Consider the following 19,513-nt stretch of genomic DNA (forward strand, 5'->3'; position numbering starts at 1 on the left):
TTTAAGGAGAAAATTATGAATTATGTGGCGCAAATTGCTTGTAAATATGCTCCCACCTGTGCATGGAAAATTTAGATTTTGAATGTTTGTGTTACATAGCCATGTTAAAAGTGACCCAACCATGCAGGAAAGGCAATCAAAAAACGCTTTTATGTGTCTTAAGGACATTTTAAGTAATTTTCCCATGTGCAGTGTTTTGAAATTATGATTTGAAAATCGTTTTTGAGGTAAAGGAATTGTTTTTAAATTTATGACAAGGACATAATGGTGTATGCTTCTTTATAAGGCAATTGACTGTCCCTGATGTTATTTTTCCCATTTTAGTGTAAGATCTTTGTCTGTGGCGCAAATTGCTTGTAAATATGCTCCCACCTGTGCATGGCAAATTTAGATTTTGAATGTTTGTGTTACATAGCCATGTTAAAAGTGATACAAACATGCTGCAAAGGCAATCAAAAAACGCTTTTATGTGTCTTAAGGACATTTTAAGTAATTTTCCCATGTGCAGTGTTTTGAAATTATGATTTGAAAATCGTTTTTGAGGTAAAGGAATGTTGTTAAAATTTATGTGCGCCATATGCCCCCAAATTTCTTTTTCAGGGGTGCAGCAGGGTGGTATTGAGACACCCCTGCAGCTTTGGAAAAATTCCTAATTTGCGATGAGCAAATTGTTAATCGCAAATTGCACCTTCATTTATATGAGCCTCCTAGCCCATGGAAATGAATGGGTAATTTGCAATTAGCAATTTGCTCATCGCAAATTTGGAATGGTAAAGAATCGCTATTTATTCCTTAGAATTCGCTATTTTGGAAATGCAAAATAGTTATATGATACATATGGCGGTTGATGTCTAAGAAGATAAGAAGCTTAGGGATACATTTATGATGACTGGCGCAATGAAGTTGACATCACTTACTTCATTGGTAGAGCTTTACATGTATTATGTCCTCTGTATTCTTCATCAAGCGTAACTTTAATCTGCAATCCTGAGTAGGCCTCACCTTAAACAAACCTCTGGATAGGCCACATCTTATTGTCATCCTGAATTAATCATTTAAAATGCTAGGGACAGATTTATGATAGGTGTATGCCTCTTTTGCGCCACTTAGAAAACACTGTCCATGGGGAAATGACTTAAAATGTCCTTAAGACACATGAATGTGTTTTTTTAAAACGTTTGCAATTTTTTTGGGTCACTTTTAACATGGTTATGTGACTCAAACAGTCAAAATCTAAATTCGCCATGCTCAGGTGGGAGCATATTTACAAGGAATGTGCTCCATGGGGAAAGGTCTTATAATGTAATATGGGAAAAATGACATCAGAGACACTGAAATGCCTTATAGAGAAGCATACACCATTATGTCCTTGTCATAAATTTGCAAACTATAACTTTTCCCCCAAAACGATTTTCAAATCATAATTTCAAAACACTGCACATATGGAAATGACTTAAAATGCCCTTAATTCAAAATTTGCTATTCCTTATTTTGCGATTGCACTGAAGGATTTGCAAATTTTACGATTCCTTAAATGCAATGTATCAAACAAAAAATATGTAAAAAATGATATTAAGGATTTGGAAACTACCACCAACTTCTAGTTTGTGGTAATTTGCGAATTCTTTTCAAAAAGCATTTTTTTCTAAAAAACAAAAGGTCCCATATGACGCCCATACATGTCCTTAGGGCATGTATGTGTGCCATATGCCCCCAAATTTCTTTTTCAGGGGTGCAGCAGGGTGTTCTTGAGATACCCCTGCACGCTTGAAAAAATTCCATTTTTTGTGATGAGCTAATTGCTAATCGCAAATTGCAACCTTCATTCCTATGAGCCTCCTAGCCCATGGAAATGAATGGGTAATTTGCAATTAGCAATTTGCTCATTGCAAATTAGGAATGGTAAAGAATTGCTATTTATTCCTTAAAATTTGCTATTTAGGAAATGCAAAATAGTTTGATGGTACATATGGTGGTTCATCTGTAACAAGATAAGAAGCTTAGGGATACATTTATGATGACTGGTGCAATAAAGTGGACATTACTTACTTCATTGGTAGGCCTTTACATGTATTATCTCCTCTGTATTTTTCATCACGCGTAACTTTAATCTGCAATCCTGAGTAGGCCTCAACTTAAACAAACCTTTGGATAGGCCACACCTTATTGTCATCCTGGATTAATCATTTAAAATGCTAGGGACAGATTTATGATAGGTGTATGCCTCTTTTCTGCCACTGTGCGTCACTTTTATGATGCAGCGGCGGTGGAAAAGATTTGCTATGAGGCGACAACATTACAAATTGATGCATTTAGGCAGATATGTCATGGTGTAAAAAAAACGTACCACATGAAACCGATGCAGCAGTGATGCAAAAGATGCACCATGTCGCAAGACAGGCCTCACTTGGGGCCATATGTATCAAGCTAATTAGCATTCGCAAAGATCAAAATTCTACGAATTTCGGCCTTTGCAAATGTAAATTAATGTAAAAAATCTTTTTCAGGGGTGCAGCAGGGTGTTCTTGAGACACCCCTGCACCCTTGGATAAATTCCTAATTTGTGATGAGCAAATTGCTAATCGCAAATTAAACCTTCATTCCTATGAGCCTCCTAGCCCATGGAAATGAATGGGTAACTTGCAATTAGCAATTTGCTCATTGCAAATTAGGAATGGTAAAGAATCGCTATTTATTCCTTAAAATTCGCTATTTAGGAAATGCAAAATATTTTGAAGATCACTGTTATTGTTTTACTGTTTGGTAATAATGGTTAATAACATTTTTTAATATATTTTACCACAGATTCAACTGCAGATTATTTCAAGATTTCACCATGCCTACAATAGAAAGACAGAGAAAGGCTGCAAAACGTCAAAGACAGCAGGTGAAAAAAAATAAGCAGCAGTCCTCTAACAAAAAGATTTGTCAAGTCACGAAGAAAGCACCGGGTAAGAGCACAAAACAATTCATAAGAAATATGTGTAGTAAAAAAAATATTACTACAGAAAATGTTTCAGTCCATAAAACGAGAAGGAAATCAAATGGAAAGGAAAGGCCAATGAAAAATGTTACTGCTAGAGCAAGAGATAACTCTGTGCATGATAGTAGAATGAAACAACAGTTTAGGGAGATTCGTAAACGAATGTTCCGCAACAGGATAATTGGCAATTTGTTAAAAAATATTAAGAAACGTCAACAGAAACTGTTTTTTTTATAAGAGAAAAAAAAAAGTTGAGAAAGTTATTGATCAGGCATTTGAAATTAAACGTAAGTTATTTATTTTGATAATCAATAGAATTAGGAAGCTAAACAAGGCAATTTATGATTTCAAAAGAAATAGTAGATGGAAGAGAATAGTTAATCGTAGTAATTTTTGTGAAGTTTTTTCTGGAGAATGGATGCATAGTTCAAGCTGTGAGGCATTTTTTAATGAGGAGAGTTATTTCCAGGATAATGATTTGGTGCATGCAGTTGACACCAGTGGTCGTGCTTATGAAGTGAAAGATGGTTGTCCAGTTGAAAAAGAAAAACTTGTGACAACAGAGGCAGAAGAGGTGTTAGGTAATGAGGTTTTAGGAAGACGTGCTAAGGGTCCTGTGTACACCTGGAAGTGTAGTAGTATTTGCAGTGTGCGACAGGATTCCATCAATTTGCTTTGTGATTTTGTACGGTCATTTAATAAGAAAAGTTTGAAGCAGAAAATAAGGTTGTTGCAAGAATTAGATCCTTGCAGAGTGAGAGAAGTGACAGGTTTGCATGGTCATTCACTGGCTTGTCTTTCCAGGAGAGTATGCCAGAGTGTTTTTCATCATTTCAGGATGCTAGCAGTGCATCATAATAAAGTGAGGAAATTAGTTAGAATGTTGTATTATGCTAAGAGTCCAGCAATTATGCTTAAAAAATTATGCGCTGCTCTTTTGCATGGTTCTGAAATAGATGTGAAGAATATATGTGAAGAAATTGAGTTTTGTTACTTTGGAAGTAAAGAGGAGAATGTTGAAATTGAGCAAGAAGAAGAGGGTCATGTGGAAGATAGTGTACAGGTTTCCAGTACAGATAATTTCCAGAGGGAAATTGCGACATTTGAGGTGAAATCAAGTGAGAGGCCTAATTTCACTTGTGTGTGTTGTCGACGTACTTATTATAAGAATCAGACTAAGTTAGTGGATTTATATGCAAAAAGTGAAAGGGAAAATAATAGTGAATGGAAGGATTTCGCAACATACTTGATGGTAGAAAATTGTTTTGATTTGGGATTGGATCAACGTGTGTGTACTTATTGTTGTTGCAAATTAAATCAAAACCAGATGCCTGCTAGAGCAGTTCATAATAATCTGGAATTGGTTGAGATTCCTTCTGAATTGAAGGATTTAAATACTTATGAATCTATTTTGATTCAAAGTATCCATCCCTTTCAGGCTATTGTAAGAATGGAGCCAAAGACAGGGAAATTGCCTCCATCAGATTTACAGAGAGGATTAAAGGGAAGAGTTGTTTATTTGCCTCTAGATTTGAAGAAAAACATTAACACAATTGGAGTAGAAAAAGTGGAAGAGGAACCTCTGGTTATCTTAGTTAATGGGGTTCCGACAAAGAATAAGAAAATATGGCAAGATTTAGTAGATGTTAGGAAAGTTAAAAAGGCAACATTGTATTTGAAAAAAAATAATAAATACTATAAGAATGTATATGTTGCAGAAGAGGAAGTAAGTGAGGAAGAGGATAGCGATTTGTGTGCTGGTCAAATTGAGAAAGTAGAACCCTCTACTAGTGAAGAAATATATGAACATTATAGTGTTCATCCTTTGCATTCCAAGGAAGTCATGGGGAATGCTATTGAGTTGTTTCAAATGAAACAAGCCAAAGGGAATCCCATTAGTGTTTGGAAGGAAAGTTTGGAAGCTCGGTGTTTCCCACAGCTTTTTCCAACAGGTCAGGGAGGAAGATATGATGAGCGACCTCATCAAATTCCTGCTTCTGAATACCGGACTTTGCGATTGTATGCAGGAGATGCTAGGTTTCGACAATGCATTCCCTATTTGTTTCATCTCCTGTTTGAAAGCGATCTGTCTGGACTGTCATATGCAGTGAACCACATCTTGAAAAGTGGTATACACATGCAAAACATCTCGGCAAGTGACTTTATGGATAAAGTCAATGTCCAAGACAGTATTTTGGATTCTCACCTGATTAATCTCATGGCGTGTCAGCGTGGTACTAATGAGTACTGGTACCGTCGTCATGGTGATTTAAAATGTATGCTGAGGAACTTAGGTACTCCCACATGGTTCCTCACTCTGAGCTGTGCCGAGTATGGCTGGGAAGACTTACTTGAATTTCTACGAGAGGCAAATGCTAACGTAGATAACATCGAATTCAAGACACCTGGAGAACTGTGCTCTTTGGATCCAGTCAATGTATGTAGGTACTTCAATCATAGATTTGAAGCTATGATGTCTTTCATCATGAATAAGAAGAATCCACCTCTTGGAGAGGTGTTGGATTTCTTCTGGAGAAAGGAGTACCAAGCAAGAGGTGCTCCTCATATACATATGTTGCTGTGGATCAAGGATGCACCTAAATTTGGAACGGATCCAGAAGACTCAGTGATGAGTTTCATCCAACAGTATTCTACGTGTGCTGTTCCAAACGCAAAGGAGAAGAAAAGCCTAAGAGAAAAAGTTCTGCGTTTCCAAAGCCATCGATGTGGAAAGTACTGCCGTCGTAAATTCCGAAATAAGGACAAGTTCTACACTAAATGTCGTTTCGGCTTTCCACGACCGGTGATTTCTAAAGGAAGAGTAAACAGTTTGATGTCTTCGCTGCGACACAATGTCATGAAGAAATCACCTAAAAACACTTACAATTTGAAGAGGAACCAAGAGTCCAAGTACATCAACGACTACAACCCGGTGATTTTGTCCATGTGGAATGCTAACATGGATATACAGTTTGTGGCTGATAACTGTATGGCTGTGGCTCGGTATGTGACGTCTTACATCACCAAAAAAGAGAAGACAGAATTGAAGGATATGTGGGAGGACATTTCCCATGAAAAGAGCCTCAGCAAGAAGTTGTACAGTTTCAGTCTGAAGATGTTGTCGCATCGAGAAATCGGAGCGTACAAATGTTCTGACCGGGTGTCTTCAGCAAGTCTCTATGCCAAGTCCAGGAGTATCGTTTGGGCGAGTCTTGGTCTTGCAGCAACGCGTAATCGAGTTCTCAAACCTGTGCGGGAAATTGAGTATTTGGCGGAAAAGGAGCCAAACAGTACCGACATTTTGAAGACAAACATGTTGGATACATATTATTCAAATCGAAGCAGTCACCTCGAGAATGTTTGTCTGTATGAGGTTCTGCAAAATTACATATTCAAGAGGAACATCAAAGAAGATACTGAGAAAGGAGTGTATGCTGTAATAGGAAGTGAGGGATGTCTGGCCAAGCAAAGAAAATGCCACTTGGTAAACCATCGAAAATTGAGTGGCGAATCTCCTGAAAAAAAGGAGTTTTTCTATTTAGCACTTTTGCAACTTTTCAAGCCTTGGCGTGCAGAAGAGGAACTGCTTGGAGATTTCCTCTGTTACGAAGACTCTTTCAATGCCGCCAAGGAGACCATAGAATGTCCTGCTTTTCCCAAATATGTAGAAATGTTGAATGCGGAAATTGAGCAGGAAGCAACGATTGCAGCCGAGATTGCCAGAGACAGTTCTCAGGACAGTCAGAGTTCTGCTTCATTGAGTCAGGATCCACTAGGAGGACCTGTTATCGAAAATGAAGCTGCCACTGCTATGAATGAAGTGGAAAGAGCCATGGCACATGCTCAAGAGGATGCGGTTAACTTAGAAGAGTTGGAAAGACAACTCAACGTTGAGCAGAGGAAAATATATGACGAAGTTACCATGCAAATTGATCATGGATTAAGTCATGATAAGAAAGAGTGCTCATGTACGTCGTTGAAGCCTGTCCGACTGTACGTGAGTGGAGAAGCGGGAACTGGAAAAAGTTTCCTCATTAAAGCAATTTCATGCTATTTGCAGGAAAGGACAGAGTCATCGCTGTCTTGTGTTGTCACTGCTCCAACTGGACTGGCAGCACATAATATTAAAGGGATTACTTTACATCGTTTACTGATGCTGCCAGTGGAGCATGACAACAAATTACAATATCACAAGCTATCTGGAGATGCTTGTTTTGAAGTTTCAAGAATCTTGAGGAAAATGAAACTTCTTATCATTGACGAAGTAAGCATGGTTTCCAATGTCATGCTTGCCTTTGTGCATTTGAGGATGCAAGAAGTTCTCAAAACAGAGTATGATGTGTTATTTGGTGGCAAACACATCATTGTTTTCGGAGATCTTCTGCAGCTGACACCAGTGAAAGGGCAACCTGTGTTCAAAATGCTCACGCATGAAGATACCAGGAAGTGCCTAGGCAGCATTGGCAACGTCAATATATGGTTAAACTTCAATTATGCTGAACTGCATGAAAATATGCGTCAGGCGAAGGATGAAGTTTACAAGACTATTCTACAAGATGTTAGAATTGGAAAAGTGACCGAGCATGGGAAAGAAGCTTTACATGCACGATTACTGTCAAATTTATATCCAGAACAAGATGTTGTGCCTGAGAATATTTTTCAGAAAATTACTGAGAAGAAATCTGGAATATGTTTGATGCCAACTCTTGCAGAATGTGCCAAATTTAACAACAAAATGTTGCATTTAGAAAAGCAAGAGATTGTGAAACTGGAAGCTATTGATAGAGTAGAGCATATGGGATCAACAATTATTTTGTCTGAGAATCTGAAAACAAAATTGGATTCATTAGAGAAGAGTATATCTAAAACTGCAGGTTTTGAAAAGACTCTGAATGTGTGCTTGAACTGCCGTATAATTTTAAGAAGGAATTTACATGTTGAAAGAGGTCTGGTAAATGGATCAATGGGTAATGTTGTTGATTTTGTGAAATACAGAAATAGAGATGGAATTGAATTTTTAAAAATTAAATTTGATGGCATTGAGGAAGTACAGCTAATTGCTCGTTGTTCTGCTAGATTTTTGCTTGTAAAAGACTTATATGTTCGCCGTAAGCAGTTTCCTGTTTGCTTGGCATATGCGGTGACAATTCATAAATCGCAAGGTTTAAGTGTAGACAGTGCATTGGTGAATATTGGCAGTTCTGTGTTCAAGGAGGGTATGTCATATGTGGCATTGTCACGAGTTAGAACTTTATCGGGATTGTACTTGATTGAGTGTGATGTCACAAACATTTGTGCGGATCTAGATTGTGTTAAGGAATACAATAGGTTAAGAAGAGAGTATGCGCCACATTTGCCTCAGTATCCTTTGTTTGAGAAACGTGTGGTAGGCCGGAAACGAAGAAATGAGAACAATACTGGGGAGGTTGTAGCAAAAAGACAAAAAGTCAATGAACCTAAAATTACAAGCAGAAACAAAAAGGATTCTGTTGAAGATGTTGTTGGTTTTCAGTTTGAAAACAGTTCTGGTGTCAACTGCTATGCTAATGTAGTGGTTAATGTTTTGTTTTCTCTAAAAAATGTAAAAGAAGAGATTGTGGTCAATTCTGATCAAAGATTTTGCAGTTTGTTAAATTCTGTGTTAGAGAAATGTACCACTGATAGAAGAAACATAGAAAGTGTGTCTGAAATTCGAAATCTGTTAGACAGATGTTCAGGCCAAACACAATTCTCTCAAAATATTCAGCAAGATTGTCAGGAGTTTTTAATGTATATGCTTGATGTATTGCATGCTGAAGGTGTAGATGTAGATCAGCTGTTTGGGCTTTCTTATCAATGGCAGCATGACTGCGAGAACTGTATGGTATCAAGTACTACTAGTGTAGACTCAGAAAGATTTATATATTTAACTTTGCCAGACAGTAAATCAGTCTCCTTTAATAAGCTAGTAAAAGCAGCTGATCACAACATGGAGTGTAGCCAATGTAAATCTGAAATGATGTCCACATTATTTATACGAACATATGGCCAGTATGTCATTTTAATGTTCCAACGATGTAGGCCTGATGGAACAAAATTGACAACTTTAATTAAAAATTTTGTAGCTTCGCAGTTGTCAATATCAGGAAGGACTTTTGTAACTGCAGCAATTATATATCATGACGGCCCTTCAATAACATCAGGACATTACACAGCTTATTTAAAGTCTAGAAATGGCTGGTCATTCTGCAATGATTCTGTTTTAATTTTAAAAAAAAATTGCCGTATGACCTTAAAAACTCTTACCTGGTGTTTTTAAAACCAAAATTTTAGGGAAATAAGCTTGGGATGTGCTCTGTGGAATTTCAAGAAGTTCTAATGGCTCCTACACAATTTGGCCTTGAGGATAAGTGTAGTTCAGAGACATAACTTCTAACCATAGGACTGGACATCATGGAAAAATACATGCACTTTCAATGAGTTCAGAAAAACTGTTTCTTTTTATAAGCTAATTGAAGCAGCCAATCAAAACATGGAGTAGAGGGAATGTAAGTCTGCAATGCTGTCTACTGTTTTACATTGCTTTGTGATTAAAAGTGATGTAGAGAATTAAATAATTGTAGTAGTCATAGAGGTAGTGTAAGTCTGCTTCATAGTAAGCAGTATCAGTGTCATAGGAAATGTAGAACATGACTGAGCAAGAAGGGGAAGATATTACTATTCCAGGATTGTGAAAATGATCTTCAACATTTTAATTCTGAAAGTTGCGGAAATGCCAAATGACGGGATTGGCTTACAAGAAATCCAAGAGTTATAAATGGCTCTGACCAGATTTGGCCTTGTGGAAAATTGTGGTAGAGAGCAAGAAGTCATTTATTGCATGTAATGTGTTTTTAAAAACGATGGAGATTTTCTTTCAGAAAGTGGCGGGCTGAAAGTAATAACAGCACAAAAGAGTGTAAGCTGTTCATAGGACATCCTTGGACGTCATGGAAAGTAAGTTAACTTTAACGAGTTCTGAATTTTCATTTCTTATGTTGTATGGGTTTTTTAAACACAATCATTTTGATTGTGTTTTTTTTTCCCCGCTGTTATATGATGAATACCTTCAAGTCACTGTTTTTAGTGAATTTTGATACATTCTGAGAACAGCAAAAATAAACCATTTAACATGTATAATTAATTCTGTACTGTTTGCATTTATGATGTATATGTAGAACTGTGTAGGAGGCATGGAGAAGCTGAGGCTTCTGTAAGTGTCAAAGTTGTTGCATGCAGTGCTGCACTTCTGCGTACTCTTTCATATGATAGACTACATCTGCACAATGAGATACCTAAGCAAAGGAAACACAAGTGATGTGATTGTGAAATGAGCAAAATAAATTGCACGTATTTCATTTACATCACCTGTGTTTCCTATCATTACGAATCACATTGTGCAGATCAAGTTTAGGTCTGTCCAGGGAAACATAGGAGGTTTGAACTTTGTTGAAGAGTGCAGTGGACATGACTCACTTCATTGGTAGACCTTCACATGTATTATCTCCTCTGTACTCTTCAACAAGTGTAAATCTTATCTGCAACCCTGAGTAGGCCTCACCTCAAACAAACCTCTGGATAGTAGACATCTTATTGGCATCCTGAAGCAATTATTTAAAATTTTAGTGTCTTGCGACACTTTTCTGAAACAACAGCAATGCAAAAGATGCACCATGTTTTAAGATAGGCCTCACTTCATCTGCATCAAGATACTGTTAGTTTAAAATGTATATCTTTAGGACTGTGTAGGGGGCCTGGAGAAGCAGAAGCTTCTGTAAGTGTCAAAGTTGTTGAAAAACTGTTTGTCCTTCAATCTTTTCCCTTGTCTTTTCTAATTTTTAAATACATGTTTTAATATTTTTCAAATGTTTGTTCTCTCTTTCACAGATTGAAAGTATAAAAACAAAAAGTGAGTAATTTAACGACAATTATAAGGTAAATATTTTGTACTCTTTTCGTTACATTTCTATCACATTTAACTACTATTAGTTCCACTGCTTCATTTCTTTAACCCTCAGTTTTCTGCCTTTGCTACTTCCCTCATTCCTTTCTCTATTACCTACTTACTCAACTCCTTCCACTCTTTTTCTCAGTCCCTCTCTTCTCATAGTTCCTCACTCTTGTTCACTCACTGCGTCTCTATTACTCTTAGTGTCTTTGACTGATCACTCTATCACTACTTGTTCATAATGCTTTCTCTGTGTAGTTGAAGCACACTAAGGGTAATATTATGAACACAGCCAATAAAATTATTGCTCTTTTTATTGGCAGAAAACTGGTGCAAAAGTGGTTTTAGTGGCAGTTTTCTGCCACAAAAGCAGCTTTAGCGACACATTTCTGTCAATAAAAGCTGCAAAACTTTTATTGCCTATGTTGATGATATGGCTCTATGTTAATTACATTTCTTTGCTGTTTCAATTAATCTTTTTCTGTTATTTTTTGTTTTCTGTTTTCTATTTTTTCTCTCTGTTATTCCTCATTTTTTAATCTTATTTTGAACATTCACTCACATTCTCCAAGAAACTCTTCTTTGTTAATGTTATACTCTCTTTTTTTTTTCTTTCACTTCGTTATCTATTTTGTTTTTCACAATTATACCCTCTTCTGTCTTTTCTTCGGTAAATAGATCTATTAAACAGTATCTCTTCTTTACTCCCTATAGCTGTCTTTCTTTTAACATCACTCTCTGTTTCCTTTCCTTATACTTACACTTTTTTTATTTTTTTTATTTTTTTGGTTAGCTCCCGGTCCGCGTACCGGGAAGCTAACCCGAAAGCGAACCAAAAGAAATAGAGCTTGCCAGAGTGCTAAACATTCTAGCAATTTTTTTGGAAAGGGAAGGTAGTTCTGAAAAGAACTTTTTTTTAATATTTTTGTTGTTTTATATTTTTTTTTATTTTTTGAACATTTTTTGTTTTTTTTGTATTTTTTGAACGATTTTATATTTTTTTGGGTTTTTTTTGGGGGGGGGGAAACAACAAAAAACAGGCGTTGAAAAGGGCTCAACAGGAGCAAAAAAAAATTACTGGGGGCGGTTAGGGCAATCATGGTGTTCATACGCCAGGTTCAGTGCATTGATGCTCATGTTGCCACAAGCTAATAATGCACGACAGTGCATACATAAGTGGATCATGTGCCCAAAATTTTGTTGAATATTTGGCACAGTTTCCCGTGCCTCTTCTGGTGATAGAGAAACCGGTATTGTTGGTCTGGCCACAGGAGTTGGTCTGGGATTGTCGTGCATATCCCTTAATTCCGCCCGGCTGTAATTTAGGGGATGTTTCCTCGTCATGTGCCTGTGCATAGTGTGATTGCCAAAGCTATATTTTTTGTCCGTCCCTCTGGACAATTGTTCCTTGCATATCAGGCAGGTGACATACCTCGCTTTGACTTTTTTTTGCCCACGAGGTATTGAAAAAAACTGCCAGATGAAACTGGCTTTCTTTCTGGAAACCCGGGGCAACTCTTCTAAAAATTGTGGTTCTTCTCCCTCCTCATCCATTTCTTCCTCTTCCTCCTCAGTGTTGGTAAGGACCTGGGGAGGTGGTCCTTTCTTCCCATGAGGAGGTGGTGGTGGTGGTGGGGGTCCACCAGCTGAAGCTACCAATGAAGCCATTTTCCAAGAAGCAAAATAGGTCTTCCTCTCACAATGATGAAAGTCAGAGTGAGGAAAGAAGGAGGGGTTTTCATCATTTGGGAAAAAACAATACTTCTCAACCAATGAAAAGTGTTATTTTTAAGTCACCTGACCTAGCCTTCCATCATTATGAAACCAAAAGTGAAATGAACCAATGAAAAGTTTTATTAACAAGTCACATGACCTCTCACGCTCATGTTACGCGCTGCGGAACGCTCCCCGGTTAGCTTCCGGTTCGCTCCGCTTCGCGCCTCGGTACGCGCCCCGGGACACTTCCGGGTGCGCTAACGCGATACGTCACAAGACGCATTTCGCGGCAACGCGATACGTTGCGCTTTCGCGCCGCGGATCGCTTCCGGGGAGCTGCGTTTCGCGCCTCGGTCCGCGCCCCGGGGCACTTCCGGGTGCGCTAACGCAGTACGTCATAAGACGCATTACGCGGCAACGCGATACCGTCACTATGTTGATTTCTTACCGGTTCGCGGACCGGGTCGCGGAATCAAAGTGAGCTAACGGGAAGCTTCCCGGTTCGCGGACCGGGAGCGAAACAAAAAAAATATTTAAAAAAAATTATTAATAAACATATAAAATATATTTTTGGATTTAAAGAAGAATACATTTTACAGCTATAGATATTAGCTTTTAAAAAACCAATGAAATTCACTGAAAAAACCATAGGTTATAGACCATATATAGTTAGGAATTAGCATTTACAAAACCTTGAAAATTCACTGAAAAAACCATAGGTTATAGACCATATATAGTTAGGAATTAGCATTTAAAAAACCTTATTTTACTCACACAAAACCATTGAAATTCCATATATAGTTAGTTGTACTAACTATATATCGCGCACCCGCAATCCACTGCTGATCATGTCACATATTACATCATTCATGACATGGTCAGTGACATCACTGATGACATCACTGATGACATCTCAAATGACATCACTGATGACATCACTGATGACATCTCAAATGACATCACTGATGACATCACTGATGACATCTCAAATGACATCACTGATGACATCACTGATAACATCTCAAATGACATCACTGATAACATCTCAAATGACATCACTGATGACATCTCATTTGAAATCAATGGTCACATCACTGATGATATCATTCATGTGACAATACAATGCATCTCCTCACACTTTAATATAACCTCTGTTACACCCAGTGTTAAATACAGAACATATTTTTTTAAACAATTGACACACCAATACTAGTTACTACATACGCACTCACTGATTCCTACGTCTACACACACATTCACTCATTCACCCATACAATCATTCATACATACAATCACTCATCTTTACAACACTATCATATGGGCTCATACACCCAATACAGACACTCACACTCTGCCACTCATCCTTGGAGTTACTCACACACCTAGTCAGTCCTGTAAAGAATCAATCACACTTCCATTTTCTAATCTATACAGTTAAACATAGAGTACCTTACATTTTCAAACATATTCTAACACATACTTACTCTCTTATAAATCATTGATACAAGAATACATTGATCTGCACAGAGTCACACATCTCCCAGCCAGCCACACACACACTCAGTCTCCCATACAAATACTTGGGCAATCAATCAATAACCCATATAGTTACTCATATAGCTACTGATCAACACATGCAGCAGTTTACAGAATACCAGACATAATGATGCACAAATTAAGACAGTTTAGTCACTAACCTATGCATTCAGTGAGACACATTTAATCACTCACTCATACAGTCAGTCACGCACCTACTAAAACCTTCATTCAGACACTTATACATCCACTCATTTAGTTGTGATGTGATGTCATCAGTGATGTCATTTGAGATGTCATCAGTGATGTCATCAGTGATGTCATTTGAGATGTCATCAGTGATGTCATCAGTGATGTCACTGACCATGTCATGAATGATGTAATATGTGACATGATCAGCAGTGGATTGCGGGTGCGCGATATATAGTTAGTACAACTAACTATATATGGAATTTCAATGGTTTTGTGTGAGTAAAATAAGGTTTTTTAAATGCTAATTCCTAACTATATATGGTCTATAACCTATGGTTTTTTCAGTGAATTTTCAAGGTTTTGTAAATGCTAATTCCTAACTATATATGGTCTATAACCTATGGTTTTTTCAGTGAATATATATATATATATATATATATATATATATTACCTACTGGCGGTCGCCAGTAGGTATATATAGTTAGGATTTTTTTACTATGGGATTTTTGAAAATTCTATGTCTAATAACTTTGGCGTTTGTGGACGGAATTGGCTGAAATTTTCAGGAAAATGGAACATTTTGTTTCTGAGCAGCCACTGAAAATTTGGGGGGGGTTCGTCAAGGGGGGGCCGAGAAAAAAGGGGGGTCCCAAAACGCGTTTTTCCCATGTTAATTTCCATAGGGCGGTTGGCCTCACTTTTAGCCCGAACGGCTGAATGGATTTGCATGAAACTTGGCAAAATTGTAGGGACTGTTAGCCCGATGTGCCTTTGCTAGGTCTCAATATATGAGCTCCAGTGGATTTTTAGAAATTAAGGTTAAAAAAAATATATATATCTGTAACAGCGCTCCGGGCAGCGCCCCGGTTCGCGTACTTGACGCGTAACGGAACTTCGCGAAGCGAAGCTGATTGGCTCTCCGGTGTCTGTCAACATTCTAAACAGTCCGGAGCGGCCGCCATCTTGTCTCTCGGTAGGATCGAGAGACAAGAGGAGGCCAAAACAAAGGGGGAAATGACCATAAGGGGGCATAGTAGATCCTCCCTGACCCCCTAGGTTTGATGTGGAGGCTTTAAAAGGGCCCCGCGGGGCAAAAAAAGAAATACATTTTTTTTGTTTTTTTTGCGTGGGGAGCGCCCGGTTCGCGAACCGGGAAGCGGCCCGGGGAGCGTACTATAAGGAAAAAAGAATGATAGACTTTTCAAATATTGTATGTTAATTGATTGTTTGTTTTGTTGATTTTTTTTTTTTTTTTTTAAACAATTATTTATTATTGTGATTGTGTTTCAAAATTTAATAAAATGTCTATCATTTCACTGTCTGAAATGTCGTTATTTTCATTGAACATAGCTTGTAATGTTTGAGTGTGTAAAATGTCCTCATTTTCAAGGAGGACATCTACTGATTGCACACATTGCAGTAGTTCTTGATCCCAAGTTTCATCCATAAATTCAATGTCATTTGGATCAATGATTTCTTGGTTGGTCTCTGCAAGGACAATTTCAAATGACACTTTCTGTTCGCCTTCCATTTTGCTTGAAATTTGCATAAAAAAATATATATTAGTAGAGATAGGGCACTGTTGGGATTAATTTTAGATAGGCAGTTTTTAACAGTGAATTTATCTTTGGGCAGTGTATAGTATCAGAGTGGAAGTAGGAATATAAAAAAGTGTATGTGATTTAACGTAAGTAAATTCATAATTATGAAAGACAAGCCTAACTCCATCCATAACTATAACAGAGAAGTCTATCTAAATCTATAACTACTACAGAGGGATAGTATATAACTATCAGAAAAAGTTTACCATATTAACTTAAAGTGCACAATATACTTCAGTTTTTAAAATAACAACTTACCTTTAAAAATAAGATGAAGTTATTAGTGAAAATCCTATTGAAATGTATACCAGGAAGTAGTAGTCAAAATGGCTGTGTTTCCTTCTCTTCCTTTATATTCAGGTACATAACCAATCAAATGTCAGGTAAAAAAAATGGAAAAGAAAGTAACATTTTCATTGGTTGTCAATTCCAACACTTCGGATGTGTTTTGTGAAGTAATTTACCTCAGGGTATTTAGAGAGGTCTACAGGCTAAATGGCTAAATGGAATTCCAACCAAATTTGTGAAAATGGTAGGGATTGGTATGTAGTATGAGCAAATCTATATTTGGTGAAAGTGTCTTCAGGGTTTCTTCTGTAAATTACTTTCCCACCTTTTTCAATGGAGCGCTTCCCGGGGAGCGCCCCGGTACGCGAACCTGCAGCATTACGGGAGTCCACCATTTTGTGTTTCGGTCGAATTAAGATACAAGATGGAGGGCAAATAATGTTCAGAATGGGTAGAAGGGGACACGGTAGACGTATTTTGACCCCCTAGGTTTTCCGAGGATGGCTGAGGAGGCACATATGTGCGAAAAAAAAACATTTTTTAAAAACATTTCGCGCGGTTAGCTTCCGGTTCGCGTACCGGGTAGCGCTCCGGGGAGCGTACTTTGTTGAAAATTAGTGAAAAAAGTTAGAGTAAAATAATAATTGTGAGTGATCAGATGTAGGGTAGCTCTGAGAAGAGCTTTTGGGTTTATGGTACATTTAGGTACTTATAAGTAGGTACCAATGCACAGTTTTAAATTCAGAATGAAAACTCTGTTCCCTTCATCTGAGAAGTGAACTCCATCTCCTCTGTAGATATCTTGCATGTAGTAACGCAAGTTATTGTTGTACATGGAGCCCATTCCATGGTCTCTCATGTAAGCTGAAACAGATTTGTTTACATGCTTCCTCGATTTCTCAATTTGTGGACAAAATTGGTTCGACCACCTCCATTTCTGTCTTTGGCATATATTTGAATATACCAAGGCAGTTTGAGGAAAAAGTGCCATCAATTGCTCAAAGGTGTCCTTTAAAAGCATTTCCAGACCTACACCAGTCAAAGTGCCCAAGTCATTACCTCCACAGTGCAAAATTAACAGGTCAGGTTTAGGCAAATGCATAAAGGTTTTCACCAATGGTATCAATTGGTGACATTTTAATCCTCTGTGGCCAAACCACTTAATTTCCACATCTTGTAAATTGAGGTTAGATAAATTTCTGTTCTCAGCATACCTTTGAGCCCAGTAGATGTAACTATGTCCAACAATCCAGACAGAAAACATGGTGAGAGAAGGTTCTGCTGCAGTCAGATGAAGTGTGGCAATGAAATGGCAGTTGGAAAAATAAGAGTTTAAAATGAAAAAAACTGTGGAGTTTCTGTGTTAAGGAAGCAGTAGCAGTGATTGGTGGATTTTGATTGCTGAAAACAGAAAGTTAGGGTGCATGGATGAGTTCTTTGAAAGATGTAATTTGAATGGTCAAGAAAAAATCATTTAATGAAAGATTGCACTGGATATGCAGGTGCACTGAGAGTTCAGAGTTCAATTGAAACATTGTTGTGTGAACTTGCAAACATCAGAGGTCTTTCAGGAGGTGGTTGCTATGCAAAAAAGGCAGAGAGGGCAGAGGGGGGAAGGGTGTTGATTTGAAAAAAGTGAGGGAAGAGTTTTGATTGGGTGACATGAGAGATATGTGTGATGAGTTACAGCATTTCTGTGCTTTTCATAGCTGCAGACTCTGGAGTGCATACCTTTTGCTCTGCTAAAGACAAATTGGTGTGTTTCTGAGACTGTTTTGAAACTCATAAAGTATTTGCTAAGGTGAGAAAAGATTCATTTAATTTAGATAGACAATAGTATGCTTTAGGGAGAAAATTATGAAGAAAGTTCTGTATTTAAAATGTTGCTTTGTGTCAAGTGTTTTACAAATAGATTTTGTTTCTTTGAGTTACATAGCCATGTTAAAAGTGACCCTTAAAAAAACGCTTTCATATGTCTTAGGGCATTTTAAGTCATTTCCCGATGAATGTAGGTATATAATTGATTTAGATGATGTGTTTAAAAACGTTTTTAGGCCTTTGAGTCTCTCTGATATTATTTTTCTCATTTTAATTTAAGACCTTTCCCCGTGGTGCAAGGTCCTTGTAAATACGCCCCCATGTGTGTTTATTTAGATTTTAATTCTTTGAGTTACATAGCCATGTTAAAAGTAATGCAAAAATGGTGGAAAGGTTTTAAAAAAACGCTTTCATGTGTCTTAGGGCATTGTAAGTCATTTCCCGATGAATGTAGGTATATAATTGATTTATATGATGTGTTTAAAATCGTTTTTTGAAAACAATTAGGTTTCTTGATATGTACTGCTAGAGCTTCATAGGTTGCTTGGGGCATATTTATAAGGCATTTGAGTCTCTCTGATGTTATTTTTCCCATTTTAATTTAAGACCTTTCCCCGTGGAGCAAGGTCCTTGTAAATATGCCCCCATCTGTGCTTGGCAAATTTAGATTTTAATTCTTTGACTAACATAGCCATGTTAAAAGTGACCCAGAAATGGTGCAAGGGCCTTAAAAAAACGCTTTCATGTGTCTTAGGCCATTTTAAGTCATTTCCCCTTGAATGTAGGTATATAATTGATTTAGATGCTGTGTTTAAAAACGATTTTTGAAATCAATTAGTTTACTTGATATGTAGTGCTAGAGTTTCATAGGTTGCTTGGGGCATATTTATAAGGCATTTGAGTCTCTCTGATGTTATTTTTCCCATTTTAATTTAAGACCTTTCCCCGTGGAGCAAGGTCCTTGTAAATATGCCCCCATCTGTGCTTGGCAAATTTAGATTTTAATTCTTTGACTAACATAGCCATGTTAAAAGTGACCCAGAAATGGTGCAAGGGCCTTAAAAAAACGCTTTCATGTGTCTTAGGCCATTTTAAGTCATTTCCCCTTGAATGTAGGTATATAATTGATTTAGATGATGTGTTTAAAAACGATTTTTGAAATCAATTAGTTTACTTGATATGTAGTGCTAGAGTTTCATAGGTTGCTTGGGGTATATTTAAAAGGCATTTGAGTCTCTCTGATGTTATTTTTCTCAGTTTAATTAAAGACCTTTCCCCGTGGTGCAAGGTCCTTGTAAATACGCCCCCATCTGTGCTTGGCAAATTTAGATTTTAATTCTTTGACTAACATAGCCATGTTAAAAGTGACCCAGAAATGGTGCAAGGACCTTAAAAAAACGCTTTCATGTGTCT

This window comes from Lissotriton helveticus, chromosome 5_1 (assembly GCF_964261635.1).
Source record: "Lissotriton helveticus chromosome 5_1, aLisHel1.1, whole genome shotgun sequence".
NCBI classification, from domain to species: Eukaryota; Metazoa; Chordata; class Amphibia; order Caudata; family Salamandridae; genus Lissotriton; species Lissotriton helveticus.